This window comes from Rhipicephalus microplus, chromosome 4 (assembly GCF_043290135.1).
Source record: "Rhipicephalus microplus isolate Deutch F79 chromosome 4, USDA_Rmic, whole genome shotgun sequence".
Classification (NCBI taxonomy): Eukaryota; Metazoa; Arthropoda; class Arachnida; order Ixodida; family Ixodidae; genus Rhipicephalus; species Rhipicephalus microplus.
The window spans coordinates 118,536,399-118,549,283 of NC_134703.1; the positions used below are offsets into that span (position 1 = coordinate 118,536,399).

The following is a 12,885-nucleotide window of genomic DNA, read 5'->3' on the forward strand; positions in this document are numbered from 1 at the left end:
ATCATGACAACTGTTCTTCCACAATGTTATGCAATATTAGTATTGTGGATAGCAATTGGCCTATTAGTCGCCTGAGTATTTGTTTATTATTAGAAGGCCAACAAACTAAGCAATTCACTCCATGTGCCTGTTTATGATCATTTGGCAGTCAAGTGCTTTTTTTTCTCTTTAAGTGGTCTTGACATCGGCATTTGCCAGATGGTGCCCGTAATTCTGTGTGGTGGTTCCATAATGCTCCCGTTGTGTTCTGTGCAAGTTGCAAGACCTGTGAGCATCATTTAGAAATGCAGGTTAACCCTACGGCATCTGTCTATCTCCTCCTGGCTTTCAACTTTTTGGGCCAAGTGCGAGATGGGACACACCAATGGCAGTCCTTGTTCGCCACATGACAATCTCGTTGTTATCTCCTGTGAGGTGCAGGCCTAATGACTTGACCGCTGGTTCACTGGACAAATGCATAACGTTGAAGCTGCCATGCCGACCAACACCAGAGAGAAACCGCTTTGCCCCATGAACTGCTTCAGAGTGGAGCACTGTACAAGCCGTCTGCCGTTCGAGGCCACAGCTTTGGATATATCTAGGCTGCTAGCATTTTAGACGGCTGCCCGATCGGCTTGCACACAGCCCTGTGGGAACTTGATGATGCTGCCTGCCAGGCTGACTGCTTGTCCCAGGGCAGTTCCACAGGACACAATGCGGTTTGCAAGGCCAATCTCATAGGCTTCCTTTGCAGAGATCGGTCGTCCTGTCAAGACTAGGTCCAACGCACGTGACAAACCAATCAGGGCGGGTAGTCGTGCTGAACCCCCAGCCACCAGCACTCCAAGGCGCCGTCCAAAGAGGCCCATGACAGCTGACTCGTCAATGACCCGCAAATCACACCACAGTGCCCACTGCAGGCCTGCACCAACTGTATAGCCAGACACTGCAGCAATTGTTGGCTTCTTAGTCTCAGGCATACACTGAGGCCACCCTTCTAAACTGTCTTCAACTAGTTCTGACAGATCGTAGCCAGCACAGAAGCAGCCACCTTTGCCACATCAATGCTGTTGTACTGATCAAACTCCCGAAAGACCTCTTCAATCGCTCTGCAGCAGTTACATTGAGACAGTTGCGCTTCTCGGGCTGGTTCAACCCCACAAGTAGGATGCGCCCTTGCTTGTCACTGACCACGGGGAAACTTGCGTCACTGTATGCACGAGCTTGACAAGGCACTGTTCGTGAGCAACGCATCAAAGCACCACGAAAGGTCCAGCGAAGTGCTTGCATGTTTCTTATATGCAAGCATAAAGACACTTGAACTACAGCTTGAACCCGCTCAAGCCTCAAGTAGTCACCGCGTGGTGACTGAAGGGTGTTCTGTGACCGCGCCACAGAACACCTCCGCGCATTCTAGCCACACAGAACACTACCAGGACCCGGAAACTCTCAAGTTCCCGCGATGGCCGTAGAGTTGTTACACGGTGTTACTGTTTTTAAGCGCCTAATAAACTTACCCATAATTGTTGTTTTTTATATTTCATGACGCCCAAATTAGTGCAAGTTTTGTGAAACTGAAGTAGAATTTTAAGTGGATAAATCTAGCACCCACTGATTTATGATGATGGCGTTCCTTGTTCGCACTACATGGAACAATGAAGAGGTTAAAGAGCTCGCCTCTTAATACTCCCCTGACTGAAAGAAAGACTATTACAAAGGTATTGAGGCGCTATCAAAGAAATGTCTCCATTCGGTCTATTGATTTCGGCTCTTTACGAAAACTATGCAGCGCAGAAAACATGTTCGTGGCACAAACCCGAAGGGCGCTTTTCAGATGACAATCACGATGCACGACCCGTGTCGTCTAGGCTGCGGTAGGAAAGCCTGTTAAAATGCCTGGGCTTTTCGGGTGAATGAACCAGCCGTCATTGAAACGCATGAAATAGATTTACGCAATCAATAAGTTTAACAAGGGCAGACGTCAGCACGAGGTTATCTCCACGTCAGTCTGCACTATTGGCGCCATGTTCCGCCTTCGAAGACGTCTAGACAGAAATTTGGGCATTCAATGCGTGATGCACGTGGATGATGTCGACTTTTCAGTTTAGGAGGCTTCGTTTCGTCATTAAGCTGGATGATAGTAGAAAGTAGGAGGCCAATTGAACCAATGCGCCATTGAGCAGGGTGTGGTCTCCTCAAAGAACAAATCAAAATACGGGGTGATTCTGCGAAGCCGTAAATATAGGGCCCACGATTGATGAGTGAGTCGCTGAAAAAGTAAAGGCTCACAAATAATGGGCATGTGTGTGCAATCTTACCGCAATCTAGATAATACTTCCAGACTTCGTACCTGCACTAACGTGCTTCAACGTTTCGTGAAGGGCTCAACGAGTATTGACAGCTAAGGCAACCTTTGCGGAAAATGCTTGGTAGGTATTTGGTGACAGACACTACACTTTCAGACGCAATTTAGCGGTTGCCTCACTATTCCTGCTGAGCTGTATGGGCTCATAGGTTATGTTTTACCGTAACAAAACCTTGTATGCAAAATAATCTGGTGCGTAATCTGTTATTTATGATAAATTTTTTATTAATTTGTTGAGGCTGCAGTCGTTTGCTGTTTTTATGACGTGTACAAACCTGTCTTCGAGTGACTATAAGCTAAAGTAGAGGCCGATAATCCCGGCTACTATTCACTGTAACTAGTCTCATTGCAAGGTACCACACCATGATAAGCTAGTGGCTAAGGTACTCGGCTGCTAACCCGCAGGTCGCGGGATCGAATCCCGGCTTCGGCGGGAGCATCTTCGATGGAAACACAAATGCTGTAGGCCCGTGCGCTCAGAATTGGTTGCCCGTTAAAGAAACCCAGGCGGTAGAAAGTTCCGGAGCCCTTGACTACGGTGTCTCTATTAACGAAATGGTGGTTTCGAGACGTAATTTCCGCATATCAAATCATTGCGAGAATATAATGCTGTCATATAGGGAAGCACACAAAGATTCAGAAAATGAAGTGTCCGGTCCCGATCCTTTGTAAGGAATTTCATTCCTCTTAGTTACTGCCCAAACATGCTTAAAAAGTATTCCTTTTTAGTTACTCTTCTTTGTCCGCAATATAATTGAAGCTGCAGCTTCAAGTACGTTGAAGTACCTAGACGTCATTTGTATTATATTTAGGCTGAGTCACTGCAGTAAACCGATAAATATCTTTCGAGAAAAATTTTGTCCGCAATTCGTGATATACTACTACCTCCAAGAGAAGGGTAAGTTGGCACGTGTAGTCGTAGTACAGAACAGACGGCCGACCCACACCGATCACACTGGAGGCCCCTGAACGTGCGCACTATAGCTGTGGGTCCACAAAATACGACCTGCATAGTCCACTAGCTCATGCGCTCTTATTCATTCGGAATATGTCTATGCAGCAAGACATGTGAGCCACGCTTTCTCGGCTTATGAACCCGCGAGACTAGGTGATATTGACCACCACCGCCATCTGATAACTCTTACGTCATCATCATCAACCTTTTGGGTTGTATTTCATTGACCAATGTCATGCAGTTTTTTATCGCCCATATTTTTTCTCGAAAAAGACATGCAAACAAATAGATCATTTAGCAAGTAAGCAATATATATATATATATATATATATATATATATATATATATATATATGTATATATATATACATATATATATATATATATATATATATTGTCACGACGCAGACACAGCAGGAGTTCGATATAGAAGAGCTCACTTTAATTAAAAATGAAAGGCGCTCGGAAAGAGGACGGGGCAAGAGCTTCGTCTTCTTCTCTGGCTGTGCGAGCTCTCCTCTGCAGGTTGAATGCGGCATTTGCCTCCCTCCAGGAAGAGCATCGACCCGATGCTCGGCTACAGAATACGCGGTGTATCTATAGTTGACGTATTACGCAACTGGCTCACTGCAATATGGCTTCATCCGCACAACGTGTACGATTTCAGATTTTTGAGCTCGCGAAGAACTGTCAGGGATGACCTCATAATTCACGTCACTTAGGCGCCGTAAAACATTGTAGGGACCGAAGTACTTCTTCATTAACTTTTCACAAAGGCCGCGTCGGCGAATAGGGCTCCAGACCCACACTTTCTCGCCTGGTTGATAAGTGACGTATCGGTGTCGCAGGTTATAACGTTGTGCGTCGTAACTCTGCTGTCGGGCGATTCGCACGCGTGCTAGCTGCCGTGCCTCTTCAGCTCGTTGGGTAAAGGCTTGAACATCCGTGTCTGTATCCTCGCAGTCGTGCAGCAGCATAGCATCAAGCATTGTCGTCACTTCACGGCCATAAAGAAGACTAAATGGCGTGCTGCGTGTAGTTTCCTGCTGCGCCGTATTATAGGCAAACGTCACGTATGGTAGAACGTCGTCCCAATTTTCATGATCCACATCGATGTACATACTAAGCATATCAGCAATTGTCTTGTTGAGGCGTTCTGTTAAGCCGTTGGTTTGTGGGTGGTAGGAGGTAGTTTTTCGATGCGCTGTTCCACTCAACTCAAGCACTGACTTGAGTAGCATAGCCGTGAAAGCGGTACCTCTGTCTGTTATTATAATTCTAGGAGCGCCATGCCTCAGAACGATATTTTCAATGAAAAATCGTGCCGCTTCTACTGCGGTTCCACTTGATAAAGCCTTTGTTTCTGCGTAGCGAGTAAGATAGTCCGTAGCGACAATTACCCACTTATTTCCAGTATGCGAAGTCGGGAATGGTCCAAGGAGATCCATTCCGATTTGTGCAAAAGGCATGGTGGGCACTTGAACTGGATGCAACAATCCGGCTGGTTTTAAAGGTGGCGATTTTTGTCGTTGACAATCGAGGCACGTGCGGACGTAATGCTTTACAGTGCCTGGAAGCTTCGGCCAGTAGTACTTTTGTTGGATTCTGGCCAATGTGCGCGTGTATCCGAGGTGGCCGGAGGTTGGCTCATCGTGGCAAGCGCTCAGGATCTCATCGCGAATGGATGTCGGGACGACAAGTAAGTGGGCATTTCCGCTGGGGTAAAGTTCTTCTTGTATAGGACACCACTGCGCAAGCAGAATGATGGCAGGCTCCTTGCAAATATCTTGGGAACGCTTGTAGACTGGTCGTTAAGAAAATTAATAAGAGGGAGCAACTCACTGTCTTCCTTCTGCTTAGACGAAATGGTGACCGTGTCAACCACTCCTAAAAATGCCATGTCATCATCTTATGAGACATCATCTTGCTTTATAGGCGACCTGGATAAGCAATCAGCATCAGAGTGCTGTCGTCCCGACTTATAGACGACCGTCATATCGAATTCTTGTAGGCGTAAGCTCCAGCGCGCTAGCCGACCGGATGGGTCCTTCAAGTTGGTCAGCCAGCAAAGAGAGTGGTGGTCACTGACTACGTGGAAGGGACGGCCGTAGAGGTATGGGCGAAACTTCAGAACTGCCCATACTACAGCAAGACATTCCTTTTCCGTTGTGGAATAATGGGACTCGGCACGGGAAAGCGTCCTACTTGCATATGCAATCACTCTCTCGGCTGAGTCTTGCCACTGGACGAGTACAGCGCCTAAACCTACGTTGCTGGCATCAGTGTGGATCATGGTTGGAGCGTCCTCGTCAAAGTGAGCAAGCACAGGGGGTGTCTGCAGGCGCTGTCGTAGACCGTCAAATGCTGCTTGTTCCTCTTTGCCCCATAAAAATGGAACATCGTTTCTCGTTATGCGTGTTAAGGGCGACGCTATGTGCGAGAAATTGGCGATAAATCTGCGGTAGTAGGCGCAAAGGCCAAGAAAACGTCTTACGGCCTTCTTTTCTGTTGGCACCGGAAATTTTCGGACGGCGTCGATCTTGTCGGGGTCCGGACGAACACCTTCATGGCTCACCACATGTCCTAAGAATCGGAGTTCCTGGAAACCGAAATGACATTTCTCAGGTTTCAGCGATAAGCCAGCGGACCGTATTGCTCGAAATACTAAGTGCAGCCGTCTTAGATGTTCCTCGAATGTTGGTGAGAAAACAATGACGTCGTCGAGGTATACCAGACACGTCTGCCACTTAAGGCCTGATAGGACGGTATCCATCAGTCTCTGAAATGTTGCTGGGGCTGAGCACAATCCGAAGGGCAAGACTTTAAACTCGTAAAGCCCGTCAGGCGTAACAAAAGCAGTCTTTTCTCTGTCCCGCTCATCGACCTCGATTTGCCAATAACCGCTTTTCAGGTCCATCGACGAGAAGAAGCGTGCATGCCTCAGCCTGTCAAGTGAATCGTCAATACGCGGTAGTGGATATACGTCTTTCTTTGTCACGCGGTTCAGCTTGCGGTAGTCCACACAGAAGCGTAAGCTGCCGTCTTTCTTCTTAACTAGCACTACCGGTGATGCCCAAGGGCTTTTTGACGGCTGAATGATGTCATCATTGAGCATTTTCTGGACTTGTTCTTGGATTGCTTCGCGTTCTTTCGGTGCCACGCGGTATGGGTTTTGTCGAATTGGTCTTGCCGTCTCTTCCGTTATAATTCGGTGCTTTGTCAGTGGCGTTTGATTTACCCTCGAGGTCGACAAAAAACAATCTTCAAACTGGCCGAGAATATCTAGAAGACTCTGCCTCTGCGCTGGCGATAAATCTGTGCTCACGTCGACAGACAGTGGTGTTGAAGCGGCCGGTGTCTCTGCCTGTTGTACTGCGAAGCACTCGCGGAATTCTACAATTTCTTCGAAGTATGCAACTGTGGTACCCTCTGCAATGTGTCGACGCTCGTTGCTGAAGTTTGTCAACAGGACCTCTGCTTGCCCAGACACTACACTGACGAGACTTCTGGCAATAGCGATTCCTCGAGAGAGTAAAAGCGTCGATATTTGTTCCGCGACACCTTCTCCACTATGCTGCGTGTTACACGTGACAGAGACGAGGCGGCATGACAACGGTGGCATGGTCACGTCGTCAATCACGCGCATGGGCTTGCGCTGCAGCACTGCGCTATGGTCCGCTGAGAAGGTCAGTACACCGTCCGGTATATTTATAATGGCACCGTACTCCCGCAGGAAATCCATACCCAAGATGGCCTGTTTACAACACTCAGCAAGAATAATGAAGCTTGCCACGAATGATGAATCCCCAATCTTGATTCGTGCGGTGCACTTTCCGGTAGGTGTCAGCAGCTGGCCTCCGGCTCCTCTAATTTGCGGCCCCGTCCATTCCATTTTTACCTTCTTGAGTTGGTCGGCCAGATTCGCACTCATTATTGAAAAGTCCGCACCAGTGTCGACCAGTGCGGTCACGTCGTGACCGTCAATTGAAAGTGTAATGTCGGCGGTGACAATCTCGTCTTTCGTCGGTTCATTCGAAATGTGCGACACTTCATGCGGCGGTAATGGGGGATTTTCAAATCTTCGGCAATTCGCAACCTTCCCCCCTAAGGTCGCTGCTTTTAGTTTCCCCGACGTGGACTGGGAGACCTTCCTCTCGCCATGTCCGTGGTGCTACCTCTATTAGATCGGGGAAAATGACCTGGGGAGGGTGAGCGTGACCGGAACCCAGGAGAAACGTCTCGCGGGATCGTCGCGCTCGTTTCAACGTTGCGTCTTCCGTCAAAATAGCGCCGAGGGGTAGTGGACGGAAATCCTTGATACCCGGCAACGCGATGAGGACAATACCGCACGATGTGGCCTGCTTCCCCACAATGGAAGCACAGGGGCCTGTAGTCAGGGGTACGCCATATGTCGGTTTTGCGGAGTGGGCGTCGCATCGGCGTTGACGTTTCCCTGTAGTACCAAGGCACTGTCGGCGGCTGTTGCTGGTGGTACTGTTCAGGTGGCGGCACGTTAGATCTAGGCTGTCGACGGAGAATATCTGCATATGTTGGCCTAACTATTTCAGTGTTCGGCTCCGGAAGTTAAAGCGCTTGCCTTATTTCTTGGCGAACAACTTCTGTGACCGACGCAATCGCGCAGTCATTCGGTGTGGCAGCGAGCTTCTTCACCTCTTCTTGTACAATTTCGCGTATCAGGTCACGCAAAGAACGCTCGTCAGGTGTCACGGTGGTCACGGCGGTTGCGCTGATTTGTCCGCTGTTGTTTGGACGGTCGTACTGGCGGTACCGTAGCTGTAGTGCGCGTTCTATGGCGGTCGCCTCCTTCGAAAATTCGTCGACGCTTGAAGGTGGGTTGCGTACGAGACCAGCAAACAGCTGCTCTTTTACACCACGCATGAGGTGGCTGATCTTTCTGTTCTCGGACATATCGGGATCGGCTCGATGAAAGAGACGAGCCATGTCCTCAACAAACATTGCAACAGACTCGTTGGGCTTTTGGATCCGTGATTCAAGGAGTCGTTGTGCCTGCTCCCGCCTTTCGGTGTTTGCGAAGGTGTCCAGGAACTTCCGCCGGAACTCGTCCCACGTTGACCACACGCGATTCGTGAACCACGTGCGAGCCCCGTCTTGAAGAGGGAAATACACGTACCCCAACTTCTGTGCGGCGTTCCACCCGTTAACGTTGGCTGTGCGCTCGAACTCCTCAAGCCAGTCATCTGCGTCCTCATATGTGTTGCCATGAAAGTCCACAGGAGTTTTAGGGGTGAAAACAGTCACCTGTGTCGTGCTTGGGCTCGTCATGGTGGGGCAACTGCTTCCCGGCGCGGTCATGTTTTCCGTCCAAGGACCGAACTCTGGGCTCAGGCCTAACAGGCGGCGGCTGGCGCGGTGAACGGGTGTTTCGACGAGCGGAAGTCTTTGTGGACTAGATCCCGGGCTGTTGGAAGGTGTCCTGGACATGTACCCAGCTCCTCCACCAGTGTCGCGACGCAGTCACAGCAGGAGTTCGATATAGAAGAGCTCACTTTAATTAAAAATGAAAGGCGCTCGGAAAGAGGACCGGGCAAGAGCTTCGTCTTCTTCTCTGGCTGTGCGAGCTCTCCTCTGCAGGTTGAATGCGGCAATATATATATATATATATATATATATATATATATATATTATCACAGAGTGTATATTCTTTTCTTTCCAATAAACATTTTCTTTAGGATGGTAATGAGGATGGTTTGCCTCTAAGTTTTCATAGATGTCACGCCAGCTTCAATCTTTCTTAGCTGGCATTTAGTAACAACTCAGGCGTTTTTTTTCACATTACATGTCCAATCAATCAATACCGATTTACAACGAATAAAATACATCTTTCTAATACTGCGAGCGAAAACGTTTGATACATTCCTTTTTGCAGTGTTTTGGAACATTGCGTTTAATTACAAATTTGTACATGCATTGTTGTCGAATTCATAAATCTGCTCTAACACATAAACCTTCAATGGCGAAACGAAAAATGAGTGTGCTTTCCCTGCTGAAGCTAATGTAAAGAAAAACAAAATGAAATCCCAATAAACTTGTTTCAGGACCCACCTTGCAGCTTCACTAGAGAATCAGATCAATGAATCACCTGAACTGTTAATATGACGGACGGTAGATCCTACTGGAGTACTGCCGTCTTTTTTTTTCAACATACTTTAGATGTTCACAAACTTAATTTACCTTTCACTAGATCATTGAATGTGGCGTGTCTTATCTTCTTTGTTTTTGACTACAATCAGTTGCAACATGTTCATTTGACTATAAGATCATTCGAGAACCATGCACTCATAAAAGAATGAGTTGCTCTACTGCACACGATTCCATCAGCTATTTTTTAAGCAAAGCTATGCCAAAAAATGAACAAAGTACGTTTAAACGACTTGTTTTGTACAGAAAAGCTTCCCGACACCAATGGTTGCCTGTCGTGAATTCGCTGCGTGAAATAATGTTAGTATTTCTATACTACAAAACTGAACGGGTAAGTGGTAGTTTCAACAGGAAAGACGGCTTTTGTTGATCAATATTATGTATTCAATATTTGTGTAATTTAATACATAAAACACCTCATGCATGTGTTAAGTAGGATAGAGTGTCGTGCCTGTAATCTTTTTTGTAAAGTAACTATTAATACTCTGGCTTTACAAGAATCCATATCGCGGCGAAGGTGCAACTAGGTATTGAAGGCACAGCTGATAAATCATTTAGGTGAACAATTACATTTTAACCTCTCAATAACGCAATTCAATTATCAAATAAAATATCTCCTCATTATTGGAGTATAGCAAACATCATGTTTTTAATAAACTTCTGGCTTGGTTGCATATACTTTCACCTTTAGGTACAAAACGCGTGTATATACAGTAGCATGTACGTACATATGGGCACATGTATGTATGAATATATGAGTGTATTATAAGAATACATCAATATGTATGTGTTTTTTGGATATGTAATGAAAAGAGCCTCGATATCTGATTCTGTGTGTCTATGCAGCCTATTTTTTGTACCTATATGTCACCTATTTTTGTTTTTATGCTACTTCTGTGTTTCTGTTATTATGCTGCTCCTTGTATTGTGATAATTATTATTCAATGTAGCACTGTTTGCTCAACTTTTTTCGCGTAGCGAAGCCACGTCAGACCGAACGGCTTTTAGCTTCGCTTTGTTTTTCTGTATGTCTTCAGAAATAAATCTGTTCATTTCATTAAAAAAAAGAGGTCGCCCTGTCCTGTGCATATTTCAGTGCACAATTTCTTTTCAGCACACGCTCACTCACTCACTCACTAACTCACCCACTCACTCACTCTTCTCTTTTACACCTCAAGTTGGTATACAAAGCTATGTTCAGCGGTGTCATATTAGAAACGTAAATCCCTATTCATATCATCTTTAATATTTCAAGTGAACAGAAACTTGCGAGAAGACGCTAAGTGACGCAAGTTTTCAACGCGTGGGATTACAATGTGTTTCATAAAAATCGCTTTGCTAGCATTGGTGCGTCACACTCAACAAACAGAATTCACACTGTTATGATATGACGCGCTCACTTTATTATGACTTCCCAAGCATTCTTCTATTGCTGTGAACAAAAACAAAATGTCATTGTGGAAGAATGCCGAGTGTGTCAGTTCTATACTTACAAATGTGAAATTTTCTTAGTGAACTTCGGCGACTCTCAGCGTATTTATCGATCTAGCCACTTACGTTTGGGTGCTGTCGGGGACACCCCCTTAACCTGGCGTGAGTCAAAATTGGCATGCGAGGGTAAAATGGTTTGACGAATGTGACGCGCTAGCCAAGAGATGAATAATGTAACAATCCCGCGGTACGTCGTCAAACACTTTCCCACAGACAGTGGAACATACCCGCGGACTGGTATGTGCCACAGGTTATTGACACTTAGTATCTACCCAGGAACGATGAGAACACACATGGGAAATTTTAACGCGTGAGCGTTAAGCAATACCCGACACCGGAAGCGTCGACTCAACGAAGGCATGGAATAAACGGCAATGTTAATAAAAGCTTGACATAGGCAGCGTGGACCCCCCGGCAAACACAAATAATAAATTTCAGGGTCCCAGCAGCAACTGAACCCAATCATTTTGCGTGGCAGTCAAGCATTCTACCACAGAGCTATGCTAGGTGCCGGAACTACTTTTCAAATAGACGCTAATCTTCGTGAAACATCAATAGTACTTGCAGTGCTGCCTTCACACTTTTATAAAAATTACATATATGCTCCTTTGATACAGCCGTCACTTCGGGTTAACGTCAATTGTGGTTAGTTGCCATGCGTTGAAGTTGGTTTATGTAGCAGTGTCCAGGGCGAGCATCTTCGCGAGCATCAGTGTTTCATATCAGTTTCTGGTATTGCTAATACGCATGTTTCAGTTCGAACTGTTGTGCAAGTACAAACAACTTTTTATATAACCATCTGTAACTTTTCAACATATGTCTTAACGTTAAAAATTTGCATATTATTTAACGTCATTTCATGACGTGTCGATCAATAAAAAATCCCAGCGTATTCACGGAGTGCATGATGATGAGTGAGGCGAAGCATCCGTCAGTCCGTCCGTACTTGCGTTTGTTCTTACTTGCGTCCGTCTGTCTGTGCGATCGCCCGTGCGTCCACTCGTCCTTCTGTGCGTCAATCAGTCCGTCCGTCCGTGTGTCCATCTGTGCGTCCACCTGTGCGTCCATTCATGCGTATGTTCGTCCATCTGTGCATCCGTCCCTTCATTCGTCAGTCCGTCCATGCGTCTGTATATGCGTTGATCCATTCATACGTGCTTCCGTACATCCATGAATCAGTGTGACCATCCATCCGTCCGTGCGTCTCTACATCCGTCCGTCCGTCTAGTGAACACTCCAAGTTCCACCACCTCGCATCTTTTCAGCATATATTCATTATATAGAAACACCACCATCCAGTGGACATTCGAAGGACTAAACGAAAGGTAGCACGGCTGGAGTAGAGGATCGGAACGCGCGCACTCTCTTACGGCCTGCACTTTCTGTCTAGTTCCTACCTTTTACCTCCGTTATTTCATGGCATTGCGACCCAACTCTCACTAAACCGGTTTAGAAAAAATTTATTGTCACAGATGTGAATAATATTTCAACAGAACATTTTTAGACATACAATAATAATGATTACATAACAGACCTAATTTACATGAACATAAATATGAGATGACGTGGAAAGAACATGTACATTTGATGGTTCACACAAACACATCCACACAAAATTGTATCACAAAAGGACAAATACACATGTGGATACTGAAAGGTAAACAAGAGGCACAAATAATACATAAATATGTACATTTCCTATATTTAAAGTTGGCATGTAATTTCTGCCAGCGTATTGACACATCAGCCTACCAATATCAGGCCGGCCTAAATACAGGTTTCATTCGTTTTACACAGACCAACACAAAAGGGCATAACCAGTGCCTTAAGAATTCCTTTTCAACGAGGAAGAGCTCCTCCGACAAAACAGACAGCAGCTCCAAGTTCAATCACTCTAGGATCGGGTAAAGCGCTCG

At 46.2% G+C, this 12,885-nt stretch overlaps 1 pseudogene; it reads right to left on the reverse strand.

Annotated features, from left to right (window-relative positions):
* Positions 1-327: 327 nt before the first annotated feature.
* LOC142814412 (putative enoyl-CoA hydratase) lies at positions 328-1,269 on the reverse strand (annotated as a pseudogene).
* Positions 1,270-12,885: the final 11,616 nt, after the last annotated feature.